Below are 11,442 nucleotides of genomic sequence, written 5' to 3'. Positions count from 1 at the left end.
AAAAGGTATAATTTCTGAAATATTTATATTGATATTTTGCCTGTGCAGATTTAACCCAGGGAAGACTGACTATATCTTCCAATGTGATCATTCTAACCAACTAGGTCTTACAACACTGATAAAAAGCTAATTAATAAATACAATGAAAAATATCCTGACTTTGTACTTTTTTTTTAATTTAAAATTCCACCCAAGGAAAGCAAAAGAAAGTAGTTCAATTGTACCTGATAACTAGGTTAAAAATGGAAAATGCTACTTTGTTACCTATTACTTAATCGAACTGAAAATATTTTAAAGCTAACATAAGAGAAGAAAGATAACATGATTGTAAAGTCAACACAAAGCCAAGAAAAATATTCTGGTGCAACAGTGAATAGTTGCTATCTGGAAACATTACAGAAGAAAATAAGTAAAAATCTCAACCACTGTTGAGAGCCATACCTACTAAATTAAGCGTTAGATACAGCACAAAAAGAAATAAAAAGAACTTCTCATATTCTTGTTTTTTTTAAGATTTTTATTTATTTATTTGACAGAGAGTGACAAAGCGAGAGAGGGAATGCAAGCAGAGGGAGTGAAAGAGGGAGAAGGAGGCTTCCCGTTGAGCAGAGAACCCAATGCAAGGCTCAACACCAGAACCCTGGGATCATGAACTGAGCTGAAGGCAGATGCTTGAGGACTGAGCCATCCAGGTGCCCCTCTTATATTCTTTAAAAACACAATATTTATAATCATACCTACTATATTCCAAGTAAATAACCACAATTTAATTTCTAAGACATATCTATCATCAAGAGAGAAAGTCTAATTTTAGTTTTGCATTAATATTAATTTTGCAGTAAAAGTTTTATAAGTTTTTTAAAATTAATAAACCCACCAAAATTGAGCCAAAAGTAACATCAACAAAAATGGTAGAGTAAGGAACTTCAAAATACCAAATATTCATGGATTGAAAGACATATATTAGTATAAAATGTATTCACAGAGTAATGAAATATATATAAATTTTACTATACTAGTATATTCATACTATTAAGATGGCAATAACTCCCAAAGTGATCAGTGCAATAGATTCAGTGTAATCTCAACCAAAATTACAAGTACTTTTCTTTCAAAAATGAACAAGTTAATCCTGAAATTCATTTGGAGATGCAAGGAACCCAAATGAGCCAAAACCATATTGAAAAATAATAAAGAAGACTCACATTTCCCTATTTTAAAACTATTTTCAGAATTTGATCTAGGATCCAGAACACATAAAATCCTCTTACAACCCAACCATAAGAAAACAATCAAATTAAAATGTGGTAAAGGAATTGAATAGAAACGTGTCTAAAGAAGATATGCAAATAATCAATAAACTCATGAAAATATGCTCAACATCATTCGTTTTTAGGGAAATGCAAATCAAAACCACAGTGAGACACCTCTTCACACCCAGTAGGATGGGGACAATAAAACAACAACAAAACAGAATGACAGGTGTCGGTGAGGATGTGGGGAAAAGAGAAGACTCATTTATGGAATGCAGCAATGTGAGAAGTTGCAGTTGTTTGGAAAACAGTCTGGCAGTTCCCCCAAAATGCTGAACAGAGAGTTCCAGTGTGACTTAGCAATTCAACTTACACACCAAAGAGAATTGAAAACATGTATTCACGCAGAAACTTTTACACAACTGTTCATGGCAGCATTATTCATAGTAGCCAAACAGTGGCAATAACCCAAATATCTTATCAACTGAACAGTAAATAAAATATGGTACATCCTTACAATGGAATATCTTTCATCCATATAAAAAGTAAAGTACTGAGGGGCCCAGGTAGCTCAGTCGGTTAAGCATCTGCCTTTGGCTCAAGTAATGATCCTGGGGGCCTAGGACCAAACCCCCACCCCCCGGCCCCCATCAGGCTCCCTATGCCTGCCCTCCCCCACCCCACTTGTCCTCACTCTCTCCTGTGCTCTTTCTCTCTATCAAATAAAGAAATAAAATCTTTACAAAAAAAAAAAAAAAGTAAAGCACTGATACAAAACAACAGGGATGAACCCTGAAAATACAGCACTAAATGAAAGAAGCCAGATGCAAATGGCCGCGTAAGGAATTTTTCCATTTATTTACATGAATTGTCTAACCAGACAAATCCATAGAGACAGAAAATAGATTAAAAGTTGTCAGAAATGGAGGGAAAAAATTGGGAGCAGGTGGGACGCCTGGGTGGCTCAGTGGGCTAAGCCGCTGCCTTCGGCTCAGGTCATGATCTCAGGGTCCTGGGATCGAGTCCCGCATCGGGCTCTCTGCTCAGCAGGGGGCCCGCTTCCCTTTACCTTCCTCTCTCTCTGCCTGCCTCTCTGCCTACTTGTGATCTCTCTCTGTCAAATAAATAAATAAAATCTTAAAAAAAAATTGGGAGCAGGTATATTTCTTTTGGGAATAAAGAAATATTACAACAATTACACAATGGTAATGATTGCCTAACACCATGAATATACTGAAGTCACTTAACTGGACACTTTAAAATAAACTCTAGCGTTATGTGAGTTACATCTAAATAAAAAATTACCCAAAAAATGTGCCATCTATGGGAAAAGTTGTAATGCTTCTTCCCAGATTCAGTGTTACAAATGAAGGGGGAGATATCCTTTCCTGTAGACCTTGTTCTACATTCATTCAGGTTTTCTCTTTTACTGTTCTATTTCACATTATGAAATAATATTTTATTTTTATTTTAATAAAACAAGACTATTCTTGTTTAAAACAAGAGTACTCTCTTTTTTCCCTTGGAGAAACAAACATTCAGTCCAATACTTTGCACAATTGTGTTTTTCTATTTCCACTATAGTCTCACCTTATTCATAATTACAACTTTTAGCCCTATATAGAGAAAAACAACTGGAAGAGAGGTCATTGAGCAGTGTCAGCTCTCAAGAATACACATACTACGGGGCACCTGGGTGGCTCAGTGGGTTAAAGCCTCTGCCTTCGGTTCAGGTCATGATCTCTGGGATCGAGCCCTGTATTGGGCTCTCTGCTCAGCAAGGAGCCTGCTTCCTCCTTTCTCTGCCTGCCTCTTTGCCTACTTATGATCTCTTTCTGTCAATTAAATAAATAAAATCTTTAAAAATTAAAAAAAAAAAAAGAATACACATACTATAATTTTCTGCAGCCACCCATGTCCCTTTTACAACTTTTCAAAGACTGGAGTTGTAAAAACAAGGAACAGAAAACATACGGCAAGGAAAATGTGGTTAATATTTTTAAAATTACAAATAATTCAAGAAATAAGAAATTGATTCATTGAAATAAATTGATTAAATAATTAATTAATATTATTAATTGATTTAATAAATTAAATAATAAATTGATTCAAAAAAATCAGGGGCACCTGGTTGGCTCAGTTGGTTAAGCAACTGACTCATTTTTTTCAACTCAGGTCTTAATCTCAGGGTTCTGAGTTCAAGCCCCATGCTGGTCTTTGGGCTGAGCATGGAGCCTACTGAAAGAAAGAAAGAAAGAAAGAAAGAAAGAAAGAAAGAAAGAAAGGCCAACTAATGCTTCAAGCAGTAGGTCTGACAGAGATAAAATGAAGATTTAAAAATTTGTAGTAAGATCTGAGGAAATTACTCATAATGCAAAAGAGAATTAAAAAGTTATACAAAATATCAAAAACAAGTTTAAAAAAGGCACAAAATAGAGTCAACAATTATTTCTGACAAATTGGAAAATGAAATTTTTTAAAAAATGGAAAATCAACACAGACTGTTTCTTCCTTCTTTCAGAAAACCCTTGAGAAACAATATAAGCAAGAGAGAAACAGAAGTTTTAGGAACCAACAAAATATTAGGGAAAAAAATTGGAGGAAATGAAAGCAATCTGGAGCTGATGAAGAAGTGGCAGGGGAGTTGACAGTCAAAGAGGAAGGAATTTGGGAAATGACTGACTTGGTAAATTGAAAGAAAATTATTTAAGTTCTGCTGCTGGTTTTCTTTGAAGCTGGTTTGGGACAATCTACTCCTTCACCACAGAAATCAGCAGCAAAAACCTAGAGTAAAATTCTATTAACCAAAAAGCTTTGCAAGTATGAAGATTGGACCAAATCCAATGTGGAATAACCAGCGGCCTGAGGCTTTCATTTTTCCATTCCCTCCCCCCTTTCATTCCTCCAAGCTCTGGATTCGATTTCTTTTCACTGCTGTCACTAAAGATATAAAAATGTAGCAAGTAAGAGTGATCACTAGTGGCCCTTGGTGACTGGGGATTTCCTCCCTGGACTCTTTACCTCCCCATAATTTAAAGTCACTAGCAAGATCATAGGGAAGGATCTGATCTTTGGATCTTCCCCTGCATATATTAGTGGACAAAGTATCCCATTAATAATGGGCTCATAGGCCAAAATAACTAAACAAATGTCAGCTGTTCAAGTCCTATAAAAGAAACACAGTAAACTATGTTTGTTCAGCGTATATGTTCAACATATATTACCTAAAGAAGAATTATCAGAATAAACATAATATAAAACAATCCCAATATTTTAAAATAGATAATAAAAGGTATACAAAATATAAATTAAAAACTAGAAATCATAACACAAAAAGTGGGAATATTAGATATGAATACATTATTTGATACTTATGAGATAAATATTCTGATGTATAAACTGAAGAACAAAATAATGAGCTTGAAGATGAAGTTGAGGAACTTTGCAAAAAGTAGCAGAAAAGTTTAAATAAATACATAGAAAATATAAAAGGAAAGCTACGTAATATGAAAGACTGAAGTAAAAGATGAGCATCTACATCTTAGATTTCCCAGGTGAGATGAAAGTAAAAGTGAAAAGGAAAAAAATAAGAAGAAATAATGGAAATAAATTTCCCAGAATCAAAAAAATATAAATAACTACATAAGAGAAATTAAAGAAACACAAACCTGGACACATACTAAACTTTTTTAAATGTGTAAGATAAAGAAAAATTCTAAATGATTCCAGAAACAAAGATTAAGTACAAGTTCTCAACAACAACACTGGATACAATAATACAATGGAAAAATAGTTTGAGGCACTAAGGAAACATTTCACATCAAGAATTTTATATACATTCCCGTTTATATACAAGAATTTTATATACGCCCCCGTCCCCCCCACTCACCCTCCGAGGTGGCACCTGCACAGGAGTCCTTGACCTCCTTTTCCAGAGTTCCAGAATGGAGACTGAAGGGTACCTAGAGGCACAAAGAAATAGAGAAGTCCAGAATGGTAAAATGAGGTCATCATCAAATGAGATGATGGCTGAGGAGCCAGAAGTTGTCCTAATACCGGCTCCCTAGGTCCAGGCTCCATGAGAGCCATCTGGGCTTCCACAAGTGAGCCTTGACGAAGACTCTCTCCAAGACCTTGAGACCATGCCACAAAGGAATCCTCCCAACGCGGCAGCCTCCAGGCAGAGGTTCCGGAAATTCCACTATGAAAATGGAGCTGGGCCCAGGGATGTCTTCAGACATCTGCAGGAGCTTGCCGGACAGTGGCTGAGACCCAATATTCACACAAAGGAGCAGACTGTGGAGATGCTGGTACAGGAGCAGCTCCAGGTTCTCCTGCCCCAAGAGCTCAGAGCTCGGGCCCAGAGATGTCAGCCTGGGGTCAGAATCACTGGCTAAATCCTGCCACAGGGTTCTTGCTCAGCCTACACGTGAGAAGTAACCAACTGTTCTCTTTGTTGCAGGAACCAACAACAGTCATGGAGAAATGTGAACTTCGGGGGTTTTTTTGTTTTTGTTTTTGTTTTTCTTTCGGCTTGCCTTTGACTAGTTTTTTTTTTTTTTTTTTTTTTTTATTTATTTGTAAGAGACAGAGGGAGAAAGAGCAAGCGAGCACAGGCAGACAAAGAGGCAGGCAGAGGCAGAGGGAGAAGCAGGCTCCCTGCCGAGCAAGGAGCCCGATGTGGGACTCGATCCCAGGACCCTGGGATCATGACCTGAGCCGAAGGCAGCTGCTTAACCAACTGAGCCACCCAGGCGTCCCTACCTTTGACTAGTTGTAATAAGAATGCATCAGAACCCATGTTTGGACCTCTCTCTGGCGGAGGCGGCTCTAATTCCTGGGACTGAGCTCCAAAAAGAGCTTCTGTTAGGACCCTCCTGTTAGGACAATCAGCCTGTTGCTTGTTCTTGCTCTGCTGAATGCCTCCTTTTTTGCGCTTTCTGACATGCCTTAATATATTGTTATGTATCCAAAGAGGTAATTGCTTCAACTTTCAGAATTTTTGATTCTTGCTGTGGTGGCATGAATGGAAGCTTCTGTAATCCCACCAATAACTCATCTTAGATGTCCTTGAACTATTAAAAGTTTAGTGCTTAAAAAAAAAAAAAGAATTTTATATACAAAAAAATAAATAAATAAAAAATCAGAACATAAAAACTAATGAATTTTATGTCCAAGATAATCATGACTCAAATGTGAGAACATAAAAAATACTTGTATGTATATACAACCTCGAAGTTTTGCTAGGCAAGAGCCCTAAACTGAAAACCATTCAAGAGAAAGTTTGCTAACAAAAAAGAGACATAAACTAGGGTATGCTATAAAAGATGTGACAGCAAGAATGCTTTAAAGCGGTAGTGTTAATTATGGGTTTCTTTGAATACAATGTCCAAAATCAAAGAAACTGAGAAAGTGTAAGTTTCTATAAGGCAAGGTACACTCAGGGGATCAAACCTACATTATAATTTGAAGAGGAAAAGTTTAATATAAAGTATTATAAACAAAAACAGGAGATGGGGATAATGAGATATTGTTTATTTATTTATTTTAGACTTTTTTAAATTTTATTTTTTTATTTGAGATAGAGAGACCATGCATAAGCAGGGGGAGAAGCAGTGGGAGTGGCAGAGGGAAAAGCAGGCTCCCCACTGAGCAAGGAGCCTGATGCAGGACTCCATCCCAGGGCCCCGGGATCATGACCTGAGCCAACGGCAGACTCTTAACCAACTGAGCCATTCAGGCTCCCAAGTGAGATTAGTTAATACAGAATAAAAAGAACTCTAAAAAAATGTAAGAGTAACAGGACTATGGAGCAGACACTACTCACGGGCTGAAATACTGCACCAAGGAAAAGACAGATCAGAAGTACATCCAAAGAAAGAACAAAGAATGCTGAGTACTGAACTTTGTTGGAGAGGGAGCAGCTCTGGTTCACTGGATGATAGAGAAGTTCACTAAGGCTTTGAAGCCAGGTGATAAGGAAAGGTGCTGAGCTGGTGGCACTCTTGCTGGAAATCACCTCAGAAGGTGTTGGGGAAAATCATCCACAGGAACTCACCAATTGCTGCTAGCTAGGGGGCACTACCAAAGCCTAGCGGCGCAGAAGCCACACACACACTGCTGAAGATGGGTACTGAACAGGTCATGCAAACTGCAGGAATCAGTCACCAGAGGAGGCCAGGACTGTGGAAACCACATCTGCTGATGAAGACTACATAGAGGAGCCCCTTAGAACCAAGAAGAGAAATTTGTTCCTTCTCCGGTGTTCCTCTAGAACTCCTTATTAGAAAAGCTTAACATCCTGGCAAAGGATAACATAGACACCAGCTCCAGCAGGCAAAGTTAGCAATGAAGGATAGATTTGGAAGGTATTGAATTGGTAACTGGCACAAAGCTCTACAACCCATTACTTTAAAAAAAAAAAAAAAGTATATGGGAAAAAGGATAGATGTAGGAGAGTCTAAACATATATAAGAAATTTCTAAAATATCTTCCTTATTACATTGAAGATGTGGAAAGTCTAAGCTACCACAGGAATAAATAAACATGAGTATATCTTAGGTTAAAGCAACAATCATAAAACAAAACAGAATGTATATATTTTAAATCAGATGAATAAAAATTTCAGTAATTACAATAACCATAAATGCATTAAACTTAAAAATAAAATGAGAGGAACTATTAAACTACTGATTAAAAAAAAACAGAAAAATCTAGCAATGTGTTGTCTACACTTAAAGAAAAAGTTTGAAAAAAGAACATTTGAAATGAGATATAGCTTGAGATGAGATAAAGCAATAAATATGAACCAAAGAAAAGCTCCCCCAGGTAGCAATCTTATATCTACCAAAATTAAATTTAAGGAAAAATAAATCATAAGGGACTGTGAGGGACATTATATATTTTAAAATAAATACAAAGCAGAAAGATACGTCCATTGTCAATATAGAGTCATTAAAAGTACACAAACAGAAGTGGAAATAAATTGCAATGCAAAATAAATATTAACTGACAGGGGCTGCAGAGGGGGAAAAAAACAAGAATATCAAACACTTGTACAGTGAAATGAATAAGCTCAAATTACATGTATGCAGGGGAGAAGGATACTAGTGCATAAATGAACAAAAAGACCACTGGTAGGAAATTAAGAGTTCAGATATGGACCTATATGAGACTTTAACAGACCATCTAAGTAGCACCATAAATCAAGAGGGTTTAAAAATATTGTTAGTAGAAGGGGCTAGGAAAATTAAAGTTAAGAAAAAACCACAAAACTTGGATCTGTAAAGAAAACTACATGCAAAGTTAGAATACAGAGAGTTTGCTGATACACTTATAACAGGTCAAACTATAAAATTAACAGAAGAGTCAAATTTGGGCTGGGAAAAAAATATCTTAAAGCAAACTGCAAAAGCATAAATCACAAGGAAAAGAAGTTGAAGTTTATCAGTGCAACATTAAGAAATAAAGGATAGTATGGACAGTTATAGATGAGAAAATGAAAGAAAATGTCTATAATGTCTAAAACTGATGAGGAATTGTATCTAGGTTTATACAAAAAAATATTCAGGAAATCAACCAGACTAAGATAGTAACTATAATCTTAAAAAATGAGAAAAGAAAATGAACGAGCAATTTACAAACTAAAGGCATACTAAAAAAAAAAAAAAAAAAAAAAAAAACACACCCTGAAGTCATTGGTAGTGAGATAGATACAAATTGAAACAATGATACAATATCACTTCACCCCTTTTTGTTTGGCAAAATGTAAAGACCAGCTGCCCTTAGAAATGTGAGGATATGAAAATCCTGCACTATTTGGTGGAATCATAGTGTGTTACAGCCATCCTGGGAGAGTAACATGCCTCAGATCGAGCAAGCCCACCTCTGTGTATATGCCCTCCAAAGAGTTTTGTCAAAGTGTCCAATGAAACATGTTAAAAAGATATTTATCAAGGCATTATTTGTGGTATCAGGAAGGTGGAGGTAATCTTGATTCTATCACTGGGAGAGTGGACACAAAATTTGGTTGATGATGACCTAGCAGTGTGATACTATAACAAAATCCAACTGGTTCAATATACACAAAATAACATGGATGAATCTCTTATAAGGAGCTGTCCACCAGGAGCTTTGCTGTCAAAGTAAAAGAAAGTTCATTCTAATTAAAATATGAATTTTATCCTCTGGAAATGCCTCAGAGCCTGTCAGAGGGTTAGACTTGAGGGTAATGAGGCAATCACTGAGAGCAATGACCTTTTTCCAGGAAGCTCTGCCCAACTCTGAGCTCCATTTGGAAGCCTTGGGAATGGAGCTTGTTTGCAAAAAACAGCCATATAAAGCCTGGTAAATTTAAGACGTCTCAGGGACCCAGCTGAAGGTGGGGAGTTGGGCACAATACAGTGGCTGAGATTTGTCCCTCACTATGGAGAAAGGCAGACTTCCTCATTCATGTTTCATGCTACTTCTCCTTGCCCTGCTTTCCACCAGTGCTTCAGACCCTGGAGAACCCAAGTCTCGCTTGAAGTCCCCTCCTCCCTTGTCTGCACCTTATCTCTGCCTCCTCTTTGTATCTTTGCCTTGACTTTCCCATTAAACGCCACCCTTCCATTTCTTAAGATACCTTGCAATCATAAGAGATGAATCGTTAAGTGTTTTTTCTTTCACTTTTTTCTATATATTTTTTTTCCATTGGGTAATCATAATCATAAATAGAATAAGTGGTCCCTAGAAGGCATGATTTGACTAGAAGACACTGAAACCTCAGATCCCACCTTCACAGAATCGTCCTTTAGGATGGAAAGCATTCACTATAAAAATAGTTACAGTACATAGTGGAGTACAGTTTAATTCACATTGTAGATCATACATGTAGAAGTAGAGCTCCTTTGTTTTTTGATAACTTACTGAGTCTTTAGCAAGAGACCCCAGTAACCGGCCAGTCCGGTAGGGAGGCAGGGAGTAATTAAAAACTATTCAGTTGAGGGGCGCCTGGGTGGCTCAGTGGGTTAAGCCGCTGCCTTCGGCTCAGGTCATGATCTCAGGGTCCTGGGATCGAGTCCCGCATCGGGCTCTCTGCTCAGCGGGGAGCCTGCTTCCTCCTCTCTCTCTCTGCCTGCCTCTCCTTGTGATCTCTCTCTGTCAAATAAATAAATAAAATCTTTAAAAAAAAAACTATTCAGTTGTAAAGTTGGTGAAATCCAATAATAGTAAGACTTCTCTTCTACCTCTCCTCAGTGTCTCCTCAAGACAGGATCTAGAAGGTCGTGATCTCCATTCCCTCCTAGTGGAGAAAAAAACTCAGAATCTTTGGTCTGAGAGTTCTTGGTCTTCCTTGGCCACTGTTAATCTGGCTTCTCACCCACCACCCTTCATCATCTGAATCTTCAGCCATCTGGTTTGTCTCAGCTGGGCGCCTTGACCCATAGTCCCAGAAGACCTCTCTGACTGACTCTTATTCACCTCAGCTCTTTTTTATCTTATAGAGCCTCCAACTTGCATCCTGCCTTCAATCCTGTGACTATTCCAATACAACCTGTATTACAGAGTTACCTTTCACCTTTGTAGTTCAGACTCCTACCCACTGTGCACTCCTGCCTTGAATGGAGCTACATTCTATATTGATACAGGCAGCCTCCAGAGTCCTAAACGTGCAGAGGGAGCAAAGGATCCTTTCCTCTTTGTGTTAGCTTATTCCACTTAAATACAATTGGCCCTCTTCAGGCCAGAGTGCAGGAAGCAGAAGTCAGAACTCAAACTTACTCTCCCCCTTCTTCAAATTTCTTCAGTGCACAATTTCCCAGGAGGGATACATTTTTCTGCCATCATTCCTCTACCTCATGTACAGCTGTGGATGGTAACACCTCCCACTGCATTCCACCCACAGCACATATGGAAATATGTGGGGGCTGTCAGATTTTTAGTAAAGGCTGAATGGATGAAGCAAGTAGCATTTATTGGGGCTGGAAATGTTAAGCAGTCTGTTTTCAGTCCACCACAACATAAGGCCATTCTGCCTACTGAAAACTTATTACTTTACATCACATCCAACATTTGATAAAGACCAACAAACGTCACAGCCTAGTTGTCATGAACAGAAGAGGTATTTTCTCACTATGCAGAAAACATCCCATATACCTCCAGCATCATTAGCCCTCAATGCAATTAATGGGAAATATTGCCCGGAAGA

The 11,442-nt window shown here is 37.7% G+C and overlaps 1 pseudogene; it reads left to right on the top strand.

The window, feature by feature from the left end:
* The first annotated feature begins 9,678 nt into the window (after window positions 1–9,678).
* The window catches only part of LOC116593477, a 54,623-nt pseudogene continuing 52,859 nt past the window's right edge, over window positions 9,679–11,442 (top strand).

This window comes from Mustela erminea, chromosome 6 (assembly GCF_009829155.1).
Source record: "Mustela erminea isolate mMusErm1 chromosome 6, mMusErm1.Pri, whole genome shotgun sequence".
Taxonomy (NCBI): domain Eukaryota; kingdom Metazoa; phylum Chordata; class Mammalia; order Carnivora; family Mustelidae; genus Mustela; species Mustela erminea.
This window is presented reverse-complemented; position numbering and strand designations above follow the sequence as displayed.